The sequence below is a fragment of the Pteropus medius genome, unplaced genomic scaffold, assembly GCF_902729225.1.
Source record: "Pteropus medius unplaced genomic scaffold, Ma_sr-lr_union100, whole genome shotgun sequence".
Taxonomy (NCBI): Eukaryota; Metazoa; Chordata; class Mammalia; order Chiroptera; family Pteropodidae; genus Pteropus; species Pteropus medius.
Window position 1 is genome coordinate 12,452,540 of NW_024354502.1, and position 19,236 is coordinate 12,471,775.

The window sequence follows — 19,236 nt, forward strand, 5'->3', positions numbered from 1 at the left end:
ATTTATAAAATTGAGTCTTTGTCAGAAAGTGAGACAATATCTAAAACTCAGCATTTGAATTCTTTACTACTCACTGTAGTTTATTGTCTTTAATGGTAATTGAGTAAATGGGGGAACTAATTCTGAATTTACGCTAATTGGGAGTCATAGCATCTGCTTTCCGTGAGTGAAAATGACAAAATCTTATATCTCATACCTAAAAAGCCAAAAACACATCCATTTAATCCCAATGTTTTTTCTGTTTACACACACTTCAATTCATTCACCTGAGTAGATAACAATAGTTATTGAGCACTTTTTATTTGCTGATCACTTATTCAGGCCTAGATGATTGGACAATGTCCTTGAACTTAGAGAGTTAATGGTCTTGTGGGAAGATAATATAAACAGCATTTAGAATATGTGACAATGGCTATATTTTGATAATGCAAATGAAGAATATACTGAGAATACAGATTGGCCACCTAATTACATTTCAGGTGACAAAGTACCAGTTAGACATGACCTTGAAGAGAATGTGATAGGCAAGCTGAAAAGTAAGATTTGGCCAGGTAAAGATTAGAGAGAATAGTGATCTAAGCAAAAGAAGAATAGTGTATAAAGTTCTTGGAGAATTTGCCTAAAGATCTAAAAAAAAAACACTTCAGTGTGTATAGAGCATTGAATAAAATAGTGTTATTTTCTTAATTTTTTTCTTTTACAGCATATTGCAAGTTTAAGCCTTTTTTTTTTTTTAATAAGATAGTCTCTGGCTACATTTTTAGTATAGTTCAGTTTTTACTTATAGTGAATTATTCATAGCTTTTTTTTCCTTCCCATTTTTTATGGAAAATGTGCCCTGAGTAGTCCTTGAATTTCAAAGGAAATTCTTATTCACAACTTCTCTAGCAACTGTAGCTTAAAAACATTTTGTCCAGCTGAATTGCTACATTTGAAGTAAATTAACACTTGTTTATAAAAGTTATGAATATATAACCTTGCCTTCTAGTAGGATCCACAAAGTTCATAAAATAGCTGATAAAAGTGTAGGAAACTCATAATGGTTGTTATCTAAATTTATGGACTACTGAACTCATAGGGCTTGCAAAAATTGCATTAGATCTCATAAATTATACTTGAAGTAAAATGTCATTGTGTATTTGGAAACTCTCCATTTAATAAATCATTATATGCCAGAAATGAATTCACACTGTAAGGATATCTAGTACTATGAATGTGGTAGAATTTAAATTTCTCTTTTACTCCAAGTGGATTCTTTTTGTGAGACATCCAAGTTAGCCAATAAAGAATATATAAAGTAATTTACATTTTCTTCTCATAGCATTGAACAGAATTAGATCCTCTGAAATTTGTAGCCAGACTCTAATCTTCTAACACATAATCTTAACAGCTTTCGGTAAGTCTCATCTTAGTTAGCTTCCAAGAATGATTTGTATTTGACACATGTACAAGTTTTTGTTCCTGAGTGATCTTCCCATACAATGCAGAGAATTTCTAGTTTGAAAATCTTTCATAATTAATTTTTTAGGCTTTAGTGAATAAGCTAGTACCTGACCATGCCAATTATATCAACTGAAAATGTCATTCTGTTTTATGTAAAATGATAGGTATTGGTGGATTCTCATTCCTCATGAAGTGCATATGGGCAAAAACAAAAGTAAAAACAAAAACAAAACCTACAGCAGTTTTCACAGCTTTTTAAAAGTCTGAATGTGATGAAATGACCAGAAAAAGAAACTTTGTACACAACAATTTGTACTTAGTGGAATGTTCAGGTGTGTAGTCTTTACCTGCTGTCTGGCTGCCTCCTGTAATTTTTCTTTAGTTTTACTTTTACATAATTTAGATAGAAGCCTTGTAATTTATTTTCTGAAGTTGTTTCTATGCAGGAATGAAGTAGTACTATCTCATGTCTAAAAGATACTTTATTTCATTTGATTTTTATAGTTTTTTTTCCTGTTAATCATTCAGTGAATGTAAATCACAGTGCAACAACAAACTTCCTGTCAAAATCATTTGAAGAAGATTGTCCTTTGAGGTCAACCTTTCTAAAGAGGTTATTTTGTCAAAAAGTATTCGTGACCATACAAAAAAAAGACAAAATTCATGGAACATTTTTATATAATATGAAAATAATTCTGAATTCTTAAAAATGATCGAAAATCTTTTAAAATATTTCACAATTGGAATTAAGAAGGTCACATTTAAGCCACACATCTCAGCATAATCCTCTTTCTTTATACAGTTAAGACTTTCTTTTTACCATGAACAGGGTTTATCTCTGTGAGAATTTACATGCTCATGCCCCCTAAATTATTTTATTCTATATGTGTAATTTGGGTAAATATATTCCATTTAGGATTTATAAGATAAGTTTTTATTGTGAGGTTTCTGTGTCCACACAAACTCTCTTTTACTTTCAAGGGCATAAACTTTATATCAAGGAGGTTTTCAATGTGCACATTCCAAATGAAAAAAGTTTATACTGACAGTGACCAAGCTGTTAACAGTCTGTTTCAATTCTGATTGACAGGAGAGTTTGGATGGTACGTGCATATTGACATCCTCCATGATATAAATTTTATGTCCTTTAAAGGTAAAAGAGAGTTTGTATGGACCCAAAAGATCGCAAAAAAGTAATTTTATAAATCTTAAATGGAATAAATTTACCTAAATTACACATAAAAGGTAAGATAATTATAGTGAGGGTAATTCTAGGTAAGGGATCAAAATCATAATTTAATTTGCAAGGTACTTGATTTACTCGAGGTGCTTGAATACATGAAATGGGAATGGAGTATTCCTTACCACTTTATATGGGCCACCCCGAGGGTTTCTAAATTTAGAATACCTGTAGAATGATTGACACAGGTAGCTGTCTTCTCTCAAAAATAAATGTAAATATGATGGAGGACAAGGCCTTTTAAAATAACTCAGCCTATCCTCTTTATTGCAAATATATAATTTTAGTAATTTCCTGGGGCTTTTGTAACTAATTACTACAGACTTGGTGGCTTAAAACAACAGAATATCTTTTTCTTACCATTCTGGAAGCTGGCAGTCCAACAGCAATATCCCTCGGCTCTAATCAAGATGTCAGGAGGGCTGTGGTCACTTTGGAGGCCCTAGGGGAGAATCCTTTCCTTGTCCTGTCCAGCTCTGGTAGCTGTCAGCATTCTTTGGCTTGTGGTCACATCATTCCCATCTCTGCCTCTGTGACTCCATTGTCTTCTGTCTGTGCCAAATCTTCTGCTTGCCTCTTATAAGGATAATATTATTATCAGGACCCACTCTGATAATCCATAATAATCTTCCAATTTCAAGATCCTTAATTTAATCACATCTGTGAGGACCCTTTTGCCTTTTAAGGTAACATTTACAGATTCTAGTGATTAGGATCTGATATCTTAGGGTGGCCATTATTCAACTGAACTACATTATGGATAATAAAAAAGAACTTTTTCTTGCCTATACCTCATTCTGCTTAGTATTTCAGGGGAGATGACATCTGTAGATTACATTATCATTTCACAGGTTGCCTTATCAGCCAGCTTTCTGCTCATTTAGTCAATGGAAGTTACTTACAAAAGCTTGAGAACAGGAGAAAGAGGGAAACCTGGGTATTTCTCTTCTCTCTCTGACCCAGGCCATGTATTTAGAAGCAGTTTAGTCTCCATGGTTCAAATCTTGCCAGAGTGGCCTGATGTAGTTCCTTTTTCTTCTGGATGACCCTAGAACCTTGGGTCCAGTAACACTGCTGCCTACGTTTGCATCATTAGCCTAAGTGTGTTAAATTCTGGTTTGCCATACCCATTCTTTTTGTTCTTTTGCTTCAGGTATTCCATCATTTGGAAAATCAAATTCATGAATTAATTTTACCCTTAAAAAATACAAAGAATGTATTCTATATCCAAGTTGAATTCAAACTTATAGAGAAGACAATAGAATAAAAAATAATTTTTAGTCTAATAACTGAGTTCTATCCAATAATACTTAAAAAGTTATAAATTCTAGATAAAATATTTAACAGAAAAAGTATATAATGGAACAGTAGAGGGTTCAACATGGGCAGAAACTGAAGAGCATTTTGCCCTTGATAGAAAGAGAACACACTGGGTAACTTTTACGTCTGTATGGCCTTTCTCTGAGGATACATCTGAGTCTGAACAACATGAGTCAGCCAGTATTCAAATAGAGAGCCACAGACCTTTGGCTTAGAGTGTCAGACTTTGGGGCTGCAAAATCAGCTGGAAATTAGGGGAAGTGATCCCAGAAAGAATTTCCAGCAGGGAGAACTCTCAAATTTTGTTTAAACTACTTTCAAATCCTTGGTTGAACATTGAATTGCACATGTGTCAGGGAGACACCAATGTACCCAGAAATGGATAGGTGGAAGGCTGAAATGACAGAGCAGAGATTTCAGCTATTGAATGTGAAAGTGAAATAGAGCTTGACATTTGAGTCCAAATAAGTTATACGGACTTGGTAAATACCCCAACATTATACAAACCTTCTAATAAAACTTAAAATCAGGCCTCCACAGGATATAAATGATTAGCCAATAATTTGTTTGCTATGTGGAGTCAACAGTAATAAATGGATAATCTCAGATTCAGTCTCTATAATGTGTAGTTCACAATATTCAGTGTAAAAAATGCTAGTTCTATAGGCAGCTATAGATTATATTTAAGGAGACTTTCATTGTATCTTTTGATAAAAGTGTTCCTCCTTTGGAGGTCAAGACATCAAACTCTACAGAGCTCTGATTTGTCGGGCCAGTTTTACTTTTACCTTTTGGTTCCCAGACCTACGTATTTTTCCTCCTAGAATACAGTAATACAGCAAGTTCTTCAGCTCAATGGGGATATGCTTCCCGGAGAATGATAACCCATCTGAGCTGGTGCTTCAACATTATCTTCAATAAGCTGTTTCAATCCTCTATTAGGCTACCAGTTTCTGAGCAAAATGGCTACAGTAACCTATGTTCATTGGCTAACTGCATTCTTCCTTTGCTGTATGATGGGTCCCCTGGTTGGATGTGCTTTTATGTGAGATTCCATGCCAGTAGGCAAACACATTATAAGCTTGCAGAGAGTGGTGCTGACTGAGGCTCTATAGATAGAAAACGTAAACTTATGCAATTTCTGTGAGAATAAATTTCTAATCTTTCTTTATGTTCAATCTCATGTCTTTACTCCAAACCGTTTCCCTTTGATTTTCTATTTCCTTTCTAGGCCCCTGACTATCTGTCAAGTCATTCTCTACTGCACGTGATTCCACATATAGTCTCAACTCAGGGCCCTTCTCTTTCTACACCAAGTAGATAGCCATTGTCACATTGTCAGGTTGTTTAGTCAGTTGCTTACAACGACATGATTAATGCATTGATAGGTCTATTTTTTGTTTTTATTCTAAGTGTTATGAATTCACAGACACTTAGTAATTGATTTAACAGGAATGAAAATGCCAGCAGATAAAGGTGATAGTTTTCTTTTCCTGTGATTAAGAATTATGAGTCCCCTTCTCAATGAAAGAATTGATCCAATCATTATTACTACATATAAATCATATAAATTACATTTCTTTGAGAACTGGTGGTGGAAAAGCAACTTTTCCATGTTGAGATTTAAATAAGCACTTTTACCTTATAATGAATTAAGTTCGAAAGTAATTATAGATTTCATTTAGTCCATTAATGGGCCTTCATGTGTACAAGAACCAAATGATTGCCTAATTGATAAATTAGTAAAATTAACAAAATCTGCACAAACATATCAGTCGAGGGGATAAGGGAAGCAGAAGGACACAAGAGTCCAGAGCAGCCATCAACAGCATAATGACATGCGAGACCTACAGGCAACATTAAAGGGGTCGGTGCTGCCACTTAATGAGGCTGCCGAGGAACCAGCTGCTGCTGTTGAGAACTGTGGTTCACCACTCGTCATCTGGGTCAGTATTTGCCACATGAAGAGAAAAATGACTGAAGATTTTAAGGTGGTAAGGTGAGTGGCACCTTTCCACCACTACACAGTCACCTTTAAAAGATGATTTTTTTTGCCATCCCTGTGAGAAGCACTGATAAAATGATATCAGTGCTTCAGAATATTTCTATAGAGGAAAATTCAGAATGAATTAAATATTTTTATTGCTTCAAGATATTTTTAAAAGCCCTCAATATTTATTTTAATCCATTATGTGTATGTGTGTGTGTGTGTGTGTGTGTGTGTGTGTATAGTTAAAAACCTTTCACAAATAAAGCAAGTTTCTAAATTCTTCAAAGTTTAGCTATCATCATGGTCACTATCAAATATAACCTAATTGTAATGTTTGTGGTCCTTCATTAAAGAACCAGACATATTTCTTACTTTTTGCGCAAGGAAATCCAAAATAGAATAAAAATCAGAAATTCTGGGTCTGGTTCTGGTTCAATATTTTACATGAATCATTTAATCGCCTTGCATCTTAATTTCTTAGTCCCTAAAAATGGGGGAAAAAAGTTAAATTTTTCCTGCTTACTGAAGTACTTGTAAAGCATTCACCTAAAACAAAGGTTATTCTTATTTAATCTTCACAATTAGCTTAGGATGTAGACAGATCAATATGTGAGCACCATTTTACAAGCCTAAGCTTAGAAAGCTATTTGTCTTTCTTAATATTGTACATTATTTATATAATGTACAATATATATAACTCTTAGTCTGATAGTCTTCTCACTGGTCTACAGTGTATTTTTAATCTTGAAAATGACTAGATAATAGAAGATATTACCATTTTTGTTAATTATCCAAACTATCAATATGCCGTGTCAATTCTATAAAACAGTTTTTTAAAGAGTAAATTCTTCTAAGATTGATAATGTTAGTGTCAGTCATTCTAGGGTGATAGGATAGAAAATGTTTTCAATTAGATAACTAACCAGATAATGAAAATGAAGTATGTTGTCTAATTGAGGGAGGTCACCTAAAATAAGAGAAACAAACTTGCAAGAGAAAGATGAGTAGTGCTGGGGCCATGCCCATGAGTCAAGTATCTGGAATCAAGGCCTCAGACTGGGCAATTCATATAAGATTTATGAGCATCCCAGTCAGAACAGCAGGACAACAGGAGTGTTAAGCTATACATATACTTGAAATAAATACTCTCATTCAAAGCTAGAACAACCTTGATAAGACCTCAGTCAACATATTTGAATAAAAATTATTTGATTTTTCTTTTTGTGAAAATGGACAAGAAATGACCATGAGTTTTGTGAAACACTTTTGTGAAATCTTCATAAGAAGCTCTCTCATGTGTTTTACTTCTGACCAGCCACCTACATATTTCTGTAGTTATATAGAAATAGTGCCATAATGCATGAGTCACTCGTTTGAGTGCTAAACAAGTTATATTCAATATGTGTTTCCAGGAAACAAAAATTCAAACTGTTTTCATTTGAAATGTGCTAAAGAAATTCTGAAATATCACATTGCAGAACTTATATATTCTAGTTAGTGAAAATAGATCAAGGAATTTTGTCAGAGCTTATATTCCAAATCAGAAAATGAATTTAATGTATCCATTTCTAAATAAAGCTCACTCATAAGCCCTGCTATTATGTGGAAAGCAAGCACATGTGATAAGGAGACCAGATAAAGCTATATTTTTTGACTTGGTCACATGCTGAACTACAAAGAATAGACCCACAACTGTTTAGAACCCAATGGTGAGCTTGAGTGTCCAATTTCCTGCCTCATATAGACTTTAAGTGTCTCTTCTTGCTCTGTCATCTCAGTCACGATTAACATTATAATAAATGCTCTAAGAACTGTAGAAAAGGGGTCATGAGTCTCAATCCAGTTTCTCCCAGGTATTTACTTGATTCCAAATTACCTAATTTTAAATCGTTACACATTTTCTTTACTCCTTCAAAGCAGAAGGTATCTGGATGCACCAGCCATAGTTGGGCCAAAAACTTGCCTTGTAAAGACACATGAAATGAAACATTGGCAAACATACTGATTGGCATTCTGTAGTATTTTATATTACTGATCCCAAAATTTATTAGGAATATATTTTTTCTTCTTATCAAGCTTGAAAATAATAATATATCAGAAATATGAGCAATATCCTGTGTCACACTTTTTTATAGCAAGTTCCAAATTAGCATGCCAAAGCACATGTTTTATGGAAAATATGATTTATATTATTTAAACTATGATCAAGTAAGTCTGTATTATTCAATTTTCTTTCTAAGTGGTATTGATAGTGATGCTATATAATGATGATGGGCAAAAGTTATTTGAAAATGCAGTGGCTGAACTAATAGATATTCCACAGATATAAAGGAAGTTAATATTTTAATCTCAGCTTAACTATACTTCATGGTTTAATTAATCTAAAATGTGTATAATCACACTGGATTTTACATGTTATTGAGCCATTTAAAATATTGATGGACTCTGGAGTAGAAGAGATATCTTGCCGAACCAATTATCCCATATATTATTAAACATGTTATTTCCAAACGACATAAGGTCACAAAGGGAAAAACAATATCCATTTGGATTAGGTCACCATTTAGTGTTAGACCTTTATATCACTGATAAGAAAAAAAAAAGTGAATGTCACTAAACTTTAAATGTTAGGACCCTTACCATCAATAAAATGTGAATTAAAAGATTTATTTTTTTAAAGTTATTGTTTATTACGACGATACACAAGTTTTGGAGAAAGAATCTATTCAGTGATACAGTCATTTTTATTAGAATTTGATGTAGAAGTATCTTTTTACAAAATTGTTTAACAGGAGGAATGTTTGCATTTACAACAGGCAAAAAGTAAATCTCATTCATTAAAATTAATAATGACAAATATCCTCATTTACTCATTGGAAGTACATAATCAGATTCATTAATACTATGAATTAATTAGTCTACAAATTAGAAGTTTGTGGTGATCTCACATAGATGTAAGTAAATAAACGAATGGATAGAATTAATCAATTTCAATGTGAGATATTGCCTGAGAGACATAGAACAATTTCAATTGTACAGAAAATAATTGAAAAGTGGTTCCGAACAATATATCTTATCTTTGATTATATTATTTGTAAGAGGTATTAACATAGATTTGACTTTTTGGAATAATAAGTTTTCCAGGTAAATTAGTTAAGAATTGTTCTTTTCCCCCCACAAAATTATAGATTCAATATAGAGAGAACATCAAAAATAAAAAAAAATAATAAAAATTATAAGATATAATTCTCATATTTTAAAATACATGGTTAAGTTAAGGAGATTAAGACAAATTCTTAAAAACTAGAAACAATGAAAAAAGCATGGATCCAGAGAGCTAGGATACCTCTGGATATATATAACTAGAGGGCATTGTCAATCCTTGGTGGCTTGGGATTTGTAAATTTTTATGCACTTTGCAAGAGGCTATTGCATGAAGCTGGAATTTATGAAAGGCAACAAATTCATTGGGAAAAATTTAGAATAAAACAGAAAAATATACATTATTTAGATTCTTTCCTGCTATAGCCATGAGGCAGAAGGGCTTGGGATGGGGCAAGGTATTGAAATACTCCCTGAAAATTCTTACCACAATGCTGCCTTCCATAAAGGAGAGACTGAGTTACCACCTATGTGGGTCAAAAAGACTCAATTTAAAACTGAAGATGAAATGTTCCAGGATTTTTATCACCTTCTCTAGTGCCTGGGCAAAAGACAAAGAAAAGCTTTAGGATGCATTATCTTAAAATATGACATCAAATAATTCCCATAATATAGTTACAAGGGATATATATGAGCTCACTTTTAAAACATAGAAACAGATCAATATGAATAAGAATTTTTAAAAAATCTACAGCAAAGAATTCTGAATTCGTATGCCTTAGAGGACATAAAATGTACATATATGTTTAATAAATTTGTACGAATAAAAGAAGGAATGGAAAATTTGGATAAGGAGCAATACACTCTAAAACTAGACACAAATGACAATTTATGAAACTAAAAATGCAAAAATTTAATAAATGGGTTAGCCCATTAGAATACTGACAAAGAAAAGACAGAATGGAGCAGAGAGATAAAGAAATAAGATGTAGCAGGTTAAGAAATATAGAAGAATTTTAAATAATCAAAATGCATTTTATTAATTACTAGGAGATTATTGAGAGAAGGAAGAAAAGACCAGGTTAAAGGAGATAATGATTAAGAATATTATAGAACTGATATAATCATTAAACCTCATATTCGTCAAACCAATAAGCCTTAGCATGATAAATGATATATACTCATAAAAACACATTTTGATACATCATAATAAAACCAAAATAAACCACTCCTCCTCCAAAAAGTCTTAAAAGCATTAACAGCTTTTAACGGAATAAGAGACAGCCTGATTTTATATATGAAACTGTAACATAATGATACCATAGATAAAGATTAAAACTGTATGCTTCTATTAATGCAGTTTGACATCTATTGAAATTATAATAGTGTAAAATAAATTCTAATTATAAATTTCCAGTGTATAAAGGTACATTTTAAAGAACATGTGCTCAGAACCAGCTTTCAAGACAGTAAATTATACAGTTATTAACAAATACTTATTGACAGTATCGAACATCAGTGTGCTAAGCATTGAATTTAAAAACGTGAATAAGTCATGGATATTTTTCTCAGGGCTCTCACAGCCTGATAGGAGATACAGACGACTGAAATAATATGAGAAATTCCAGAAGACGTAGTAGCGATAGAATTGAGAGACTGATTAAGTCTCAATTAATTTTAAATTTTATTTTATTATTAGTTCCAAGTATATAATGCATTGGTTAGACATTTATATAGTTTGTAAAACAATCCCCCTACTTGTTCTTTCTCTCCTCTGGCTCTACACTTAGCCATTACATTAATGCTGACTGCATTCCCTATGCCGTGCTCACCATCCCTGTGACTATCTATCAATTACTAATTTGTACTTCTTTAATCCTTCACCCCATTCTTCCAGCTACTCCAATCCCCCTCAATTTTTTAAAATTTTTTGTAAGGGAGTCTTCTTGGATCTAAGTGTAAAACATACTTATAAATCTCCCTAGCAAATGACTAGGGGTAGATAGTGCATGCCAGACAGAGAGGTATAAAATCATGTTCAGGGCACAAGGAGTGGCACACTGGAGCATGCTGGGGATCTGTTTGGTGTCTGGCATTAGTTATATTCACACAGTACATACAGGAGTACATGTGGATGGTGAAATAATATATGATCAGATATGTTTAGATATGTCTAGACTATGGAAAGTTTGAACTTCATTACTTTAACTTGTTACCAATGATGCAAAACTAGATTCACCTTGAGTTTTAAAGTCTTATCTCTGTATCACGTCCTTGAATCAAAAGCCATTCCTGACCTACAACTTTGGAGAGGAACTCTTCACATTGTCTAAGTAAGATGTCTTGAGTCTCACCTCTGCTACAAGAGCAGTGATCCTGGCAGCATTTTCTGTGCTTTATGGGCAGAAAAACAGGGATTCTAATTCATCAGTTTCCCTCCCCCTTACTTCCGCTTTGAAACAGAGCAGCCAGTGCTGTTGTCTGATTCCAAAATATCATGTAACGATGGATTTCTCACACCTGCTCATTGCGATTGCTTTCCAGCATTTCTGTTTGAGGGCCTACCCTCTATATCTTACTCCAAAGACTTTTTAAAATTGTTTCTCCCTCACTATCAGATCTGCTTATTTTCTTTTTTCCTCCCTATTTTTGAATAATCAAAACAGGCCAAAGTTTTAGTCAACTGATATTGAATATAACCAGATATATCCAACAGCTTTCAAACATTTATGTAGTCATTTCCTCTCTCTGTTACCTTTGTTCCACTGCTTTTGCCTGATACTTTTAGTGGGATGAGTTTTAGTGACTTGGTTCTTAGTAGTATAAAGGAATCTACAAACCGTATTTCATATTCCATTCCTGTCCTCTATTTTTCTTCAGTGTCCCTAGAGATAGGAAAGCATTTCCACCATTTTTTCCATATCGAACCTGGAGAATCATTGATTATTTTTATCAGGCATTCAATTAAATTAAACCACTTCATTTCCTATTTCCCTTTCAGAGGAAAATAGCTTTTGAGCAGAACGATATTAAATATGGAAATATGGAACATTGCCATCAGCACATCAATTTAACATAATTTGATAACATTTAAATTTGATCAAAGTTCAAAGTTGCATAGCATTTTTTACATTGCTGCTATCCATATTTCACTTTTGACTTGTGGAAGAGCAAGAGACTGACAGAAGACTGGAGTGTGCATATAACAGCTGTTATCAGATAGAAGTGCTAAAACATTGTCAGCTTAGAAATTAAAATTCTTGGCAGATTGCAAAGCTTTCTTTTCTAAGCATTAGAATTACCTTTCCATTTGCAATAAGGAAAATGACTTTGACCCCATTCTCACACTTATTACCAGGAACATTTCAGAAAACGCATTAGTCAAAATATGCTTTGTACTCATTAGTATTCCCTGAATCATGTAATAACCAATGATTTCTGTTACTAATCATTATTACTAAGCAGGTCATATTTGGAAGCTTCATGACAATTTTTAAGCATTCTTTTGCTTTAATTGCTGTGAAGAAAAGAATATTTTATTATATAATGATATCATCTTTCAGTCAGTTAGCAAAATAAATTGGTTACCCACTGTGTGAATAATACTGTGGTAGACACGTTTAGGTGAATACAAAGAAAGGAAATGGCATTTTCTTTCTCTTTCCTGAAGTTCGTAAGATAGTTGAAAAGGCAGAGTGTAGTTAAGTGAAAAAGATTTTTAGGTCCCTGCAGAGATCTCTAAGAATCACTCTGCAGCACATATAGTTTCTTGTTTAAATAGATTCTCGATGAATTAAAGATCAGTCATTTCATTTAAAGGATGCAATTATTGGATTAAAACACATTAACAAATTGTAAAGCTAATTAGATTTTTCTCGAAATACATATAACCTTAGATTTGTGTCCAAAGTTTCCAGAGTTTGTGTTCAAATTTTTGTTGAATGAATTTTCATAAAGTAAACTAGCTGAAATCGCAAGATGGGAAAATTCAAAGCAAATTGGTTTTGGAATCTGATAGGGTGGGATTTGAGTACTGGCTGTAACAGGCATTATCCCTGTACTCTTGGACATTTTGTTGTCTATTCCAACTTCTTGTTTTATTCTCTGAAAAGTGAATTTGGTAATATAAAACTTTCAAGACAATAATGAGGCTTACAGGTGATATTTATATTAAAATCATGCCACAATAGAACTCATAGCTCTTATTTAAGTTGAAATACAGGGATATACTGAAATGGAAAATAACTGGATATTTGAAATCATTGCGGTCATTACTCTTAAGTGGTTTTGTAATTATGTCCTGTGCTTTGTTTCTCTTCTCATCTTTTTGTCAATGAATCACTTTGCTTCCAGATACAGGTTCAGCCCTATTGCCAACAGGGAAACATCTTCTGGGAGAAATCTAGGAAGTTTGGGCACACCATCAAATCAAACTTTTTACTTTCTTCTGAATTCATATTCCAGTTCTCCAAATTTATCTCTTACCTTACTCCTAACAGCAATTAGCTGTTAAGAGCAAGATCTGTAAGGGTGATATAATTCACATCAGGCAGACTCTTAAAAGTGCAGAAAAGTTGAGAATAGACCTAGAGAGACAATTAGAAACTCACAAAGATAATTCTGCACCTCTGTGCCATTTCTTGATAAGGAAATAAGACTGATAGATCTAAAACATAATATAAACATGATGAATCTATATTTCAACACAGCTTTCTAAAATATTTCTTATTAGCAGAAGGATATTCTGACAGAAGTATATGCAGATAGATTTTATAAGAGATTTTCCTAAACTTATTATTTTCTAAGCCCAATATATTCTTGTGCAGAGAAAAGAAAATGATGCAGTATGTCTTACTTCCATTGAGTTTAGTAAATGAATTGAGACAAACTCTTTAGGATGCCTGAAGAAAAATAGAATAGTGCTCTACTTGTGTCTCTATATTTAATACATTTATCAAAGAGCTTGAATGAGAAAATAGATGTATGCTTCAGACATTTATAGGGCATATTAACCTTTAGATAATGCTAATGTCTTAATTGACAAAAAAAATCTCAACATAGTGAAAATAATAAATTGAAGATTTAATGGAAATTTAGTTTATACACACACATGCATATGCACACACACACTCCCACACCTACTCCCTTTCCCCACATATAAGTTTGAAAAAAAAGAATTAGAAAGAGTGGAAAAATTTATTTATTAGTAATCATGTGTGTTAATAGTTACCTATATATTTAGTTACCTATATATTCTATTGTGTCAAAAGTGTGGTATGATTGCCAGGAAAATAATACAATCTTATATTGCCTCATAACCTGCAGATATAGCAGAAAAAAAGGAAAAGATCACACTAATGATCCTAATGATAAGAGTATTTTAGGAGGTAAGAGAAAAAAGAGCATTACACAAGCAGAGAAAACAGGAGAGAGAAGAAATAGAAATATGATAGAAATAGGATAGAGACAGGAGGGCATTAAGATTTCAAAAGATGACAGAAATACAAGTGTAGGCATCTTAAGATAGCTGAAATAATATCATTTGAAATAGAGATTAGATTCTGAAAGCTTTCATAAGGTACAACTACAACCATCTGGTTAGAGAGACAAAAATATTTGAACCAAAAATTTTGGATCAATATAAATATTATTGTTGTCCTCCATTTAAAAAAAATTAAGCTATAATTTACATATAGTACAATTAATTCATGTGTAGAGTTCTATAAGTTTTGAAAAATCTTATCATCATATAGCCATCATCACAATCAAAATATAGAACAATTCTATTGCTTCTTTTCAAAATTTTGTTCTTTCTCATAGACAGAACTTCCCATTACTCAAAATACCTGGTATCTTAGTCCTTTTGGGCTGCTATAACAAAAATTCCATAGACTGAAGGGCTTATGAACAACAGAAATTTATTTCTCACAGCTCTGGAGACTGGCAAGTCCAAGGTCAAGATGCCAGCAGATTTGGTTTCTGGTGAGGGTCTACTCCCCAATTCATAGTCAGTAATGTTCTCTCTATGTCTGTGCTTTTATGAGGTCACTAATCCTATTCATGAGGGCTTCAACTTCATGACTAATCATAATAATATGTGTTTTTTTTTTTCTAAATAGGCTTCTATCACTAACAATAAAGCATTCCAGATTCATCCACATTTTTGTGTGTTTAGGTAAATCATTCCTTTTTATTGCTGAATAGTATACCATTATACACATGTGACAGAGTTTGTTTATTCATTCACCTCTAAAAGATATTTTGGTTGTTTCCAGTTCAGAGGTATAATATGTAAAATCTCCAAATATTCATGTACAAGTTTTGGTATGGAAGAGACCTGGGAATGGGATTGCTCAGTCATATGGTAAATGTATGATTAACTTCATAAGAAACTTTTGACTATTTTTCAAAATGTATATACCACTTTAAAAACCATCAGCAATGTATGAGAACTCCAAGTTACTCTGCATCTTGATCAGCACTTGGCATTCAGATTTTATTTTTTAATTTTAGCAATACTAATTATAGTTTCAGTTTGCCTTTACTTAAATAATGAGGTTGAGCATATTTTTAAGTGTTCATTTGACATCCATTTATCTTCTTTGGTAAACTAGATATTCAAATATTTTGCCCACTGTGGAGGTGTTGTTTATTTTAAGATTATTGCGTTTTTGAGAGTTTTTTACATATTTAAGATTCAATCCCTTTTTTAGGTGTATGATCTGTAAACATTTTCTCCCAGTCTGTTGCTTGCCTTTTTATTTTCTTAAGAAAAACATTTTGAAAGATAAAAGTTCTTAATTTTGATAGGAAAAATCATAAATATTTTCTTTTGTGGCTTGTGCTTTTGATGTCAAAGAATTCTGTTACTAACCATGGTTGAAAAATATTCTCCTATATTGTTTTTCTAGTTATCTCAGAATTTTAAGTTTTACTTTTAGGTTTATGATATAGCGTGATTTAATTTGGGTATGTTATAAGGTATAGATTGAAATTTACTTTCCTATATGTGGATATACATTTTTCCAGCACAATTTGTTGAAAAGAACAGATATTCCCTTTGAATTTCCTTTTCACTCTCGTCATCCATCAGTTGACCATATATAAGTGAGTCAATTTCCACACTCTTAATTTTGTTCCACTGATGTACATGTATATATTTTCTCCAATACCATACTGTCATGACTAGTGCAGCTATACAGTGTTGAATTCAAGTTATATGAGTCCTCTAATATTACTTTTATTTTTCAAAATTGTTTTGGCTAGTCTACTTTGTTAATCTTTTATATAAATTCTTGAATTGGCTCATTTATTTCTAATAAAAAATGTGCTGCTAGAATTTTGTTTGTAATTGCACTGACTATGCAGATTACTTTGGGGGGAATTGGAATCTTCACAGTATTTAGTGATCTGATCGATGAATGTGGCCTATTCTTCATTTATTTAAGTATATTCAGAAATTTATTTTATAAGCATTTTGTCTTCTTCAGCCCATAAAACTTGCATGTTTTGAAAGATATCTAAGTATTCCATGTTTTCTGATGCTATTGTGAGAGGTTTATATCAATATTCAATTTTTAATTTTTTAAAACTATGCTATTTAATATTACAATGATCTTGTTCTGACAATGCTAGACTCATTTACTATTTCTAGTATGGTTTTGGTAGGTTCCTTGGCATTTTTAACATAAAAAATATCTGAAAAGAGGGATATTTTTATTTCCTTGTTTCTAATCTTAAGGCTCATTATTATTATTATTATTATTATTATTATTGCTTTACAATACCATCTAAGAGTTTGTGGCAATGACGAACAGGAGTGATAAGAATGAATCAGCTTTTTACCAACATTAGGAAGAAAGCATTTAATATTTTATCATTATGATGTAGATGCAAGCGTTTATAGAAGATTTTTATGAGATTGAGAAACTTTCCTTCTGTTCATTGTTTGCAGAGTGTTTGATCATTAATAGAAGTTGAATTTTTCAAAGGTTTTTATTTTCTTCATTTATTATTATTACATTTTTCCTTTAGTCTATTGATATGATGAATTATTCTGATTTTAAATATTGAGCCAGTCTAGCGTTCCTAAAATATACATGAGTTGGCCTTGTATTATCCATTTTATATGATATCGCATTTGATTTAATTTTTGAAGATTTTTGCATATGTGATTATGATGTATATTAGATCATATTTCCTTTTATTGTATCTTTCTCTTGTTTTAATATCAGTGTAATACTGGGCTCATAAAATCTGTTGGGAAGTGTTCCTTCCTCTTCTATATCCTGAAAGAATTTGCGGACGATTGGTATTACTTTTTTCCTTAAACGTTTGGGAAAAATTTGCTAGGAAAACTATTTGAGTCTTGAATTTTCTTTGTGAGAAGGTTATCAATTAATAATTAAATTTATTTAGAGCAGATCTTTTATTTCCTTGGTTAAATTTATACCTTAGTATTTTAATTTTTTGATGGTATTATAAATGAGATCGCTTTATTAATTTCTCTTTCAGATATTTGATTGTTAATATATAGAAACACAACTGATTTTTGTACATTAATTTCATATTCTACAATTTTACTGAATTTATTAATTTTAACAGGTTTTTGGGTGGGGTCTTTAAGATGTTTTTTACATATAAGATCATGTCCTTTGCAAACAGAGATAATTTTACTTCTTTATTTCTGTTTTGAATGATGTCTTTCTTTGCTTATTAATTACTCTGGCTTGGACTTTCAATACTATGTTGAACAGACGTGGTGGGAGTAGGTGGGAACAATCCTTGTCTTGTTCCTGATTTCAGTGAAAAACTTTTAGCTTTTTATTAATGATTATGATGTTAGCTATTGGCCCATCATATATGTCCTTTATTGTGTTCCTTCTATACCTTTTTTTGTTTTTTTTTATGAAGAAATTGCATTAAATTTTGTCAAATACTTTTTCTGCATTTTAATCTGATTTTAATTTTCTGTATGATAGTGTCAACATATGTGTCATATCTATGTTTTTGTTGATTACTCTGTATCTTGATAATGGGTTGTTTATATTTTGCTATTTGTATGCTTTATAATATTTGGTCCAAACCCAGACATCTTGTGTAAAAAACAATTTCTATGCTTGTCATTTAGGACATTCCTTGGGGGAAGGGAGTCAATCTATTCAGGATTTGATCTGGGTTTGGGATTTGTTTTTTCTGTGTGTACTCTTAGTGTATCACAGGCTGTAGATTCCTCTAATATTATCGTGTGTTTAGATTGGGGGATGATTTAGCAAAAGGCCGTTGTAACTGTTTGATCCTTTGTGCTACCTCCATATTTTTCTCACTCTGATCTTGCCCTTCTCTCAACAATTAAAAAATAAGTTGTTACTTTTTACTCAAAACTTCTTGATCCAGTAATGAGTAGATGAGCACGGGATATTGTCTCTGTTGTCATAAATAAGCTTCAGTCCATGCCAAGTTGAAAGTCTGGATTTAGCACTTATTTCTGTGACAACTCTATGGTTTTCAGTCTTCCCCTTCTTCAACTGCAATAGGTTTCACCAGTGAGCTAAGTAGTATGACTAAATGTCCTGGTTTCTGTACGACTGAAGGTATTCCCAGAGGGTGGGATTATCAGTTTTAAAAAGATGAGAGTCCCAGACAAACAATATAGTTAGCCTGGGACCAATAAAGTTTCTGGACATGAGAACTCAGTGCTAAACTAGGAAAGTCCAAAGCAACTTTAAATAAATTGGTTACCCTAGGACTATAGGTAGATAAACTTATATGCAATCATATATATTATTCCTGTGTTTATTTAGAAGGTGGGAGGCAGGTATTTTAAAAAAAGATGTTTCAATTGCCATTTTGAAATAAATATCTAATTTAATCTGCTCTTAAATTACATACTATAGGAGACAATTGTATTGTATATTTAATATAACACTAATATATTAGTTTATGTTAATAATATTTCTAGTCTTGTGCATCTTTGGCCCAAAGTTTTTAGAACTTCATTCAATCTTCATGAAAATATAAAAGAAAACTGAAAATATAATTATGAAATAGAAACCTATTTGCTTCCATTCACAGATAAAGATACTTTTTTATGATTTTTGAATATTATAAAGTATATTCTACTCAGGATTTCCAAACTGAA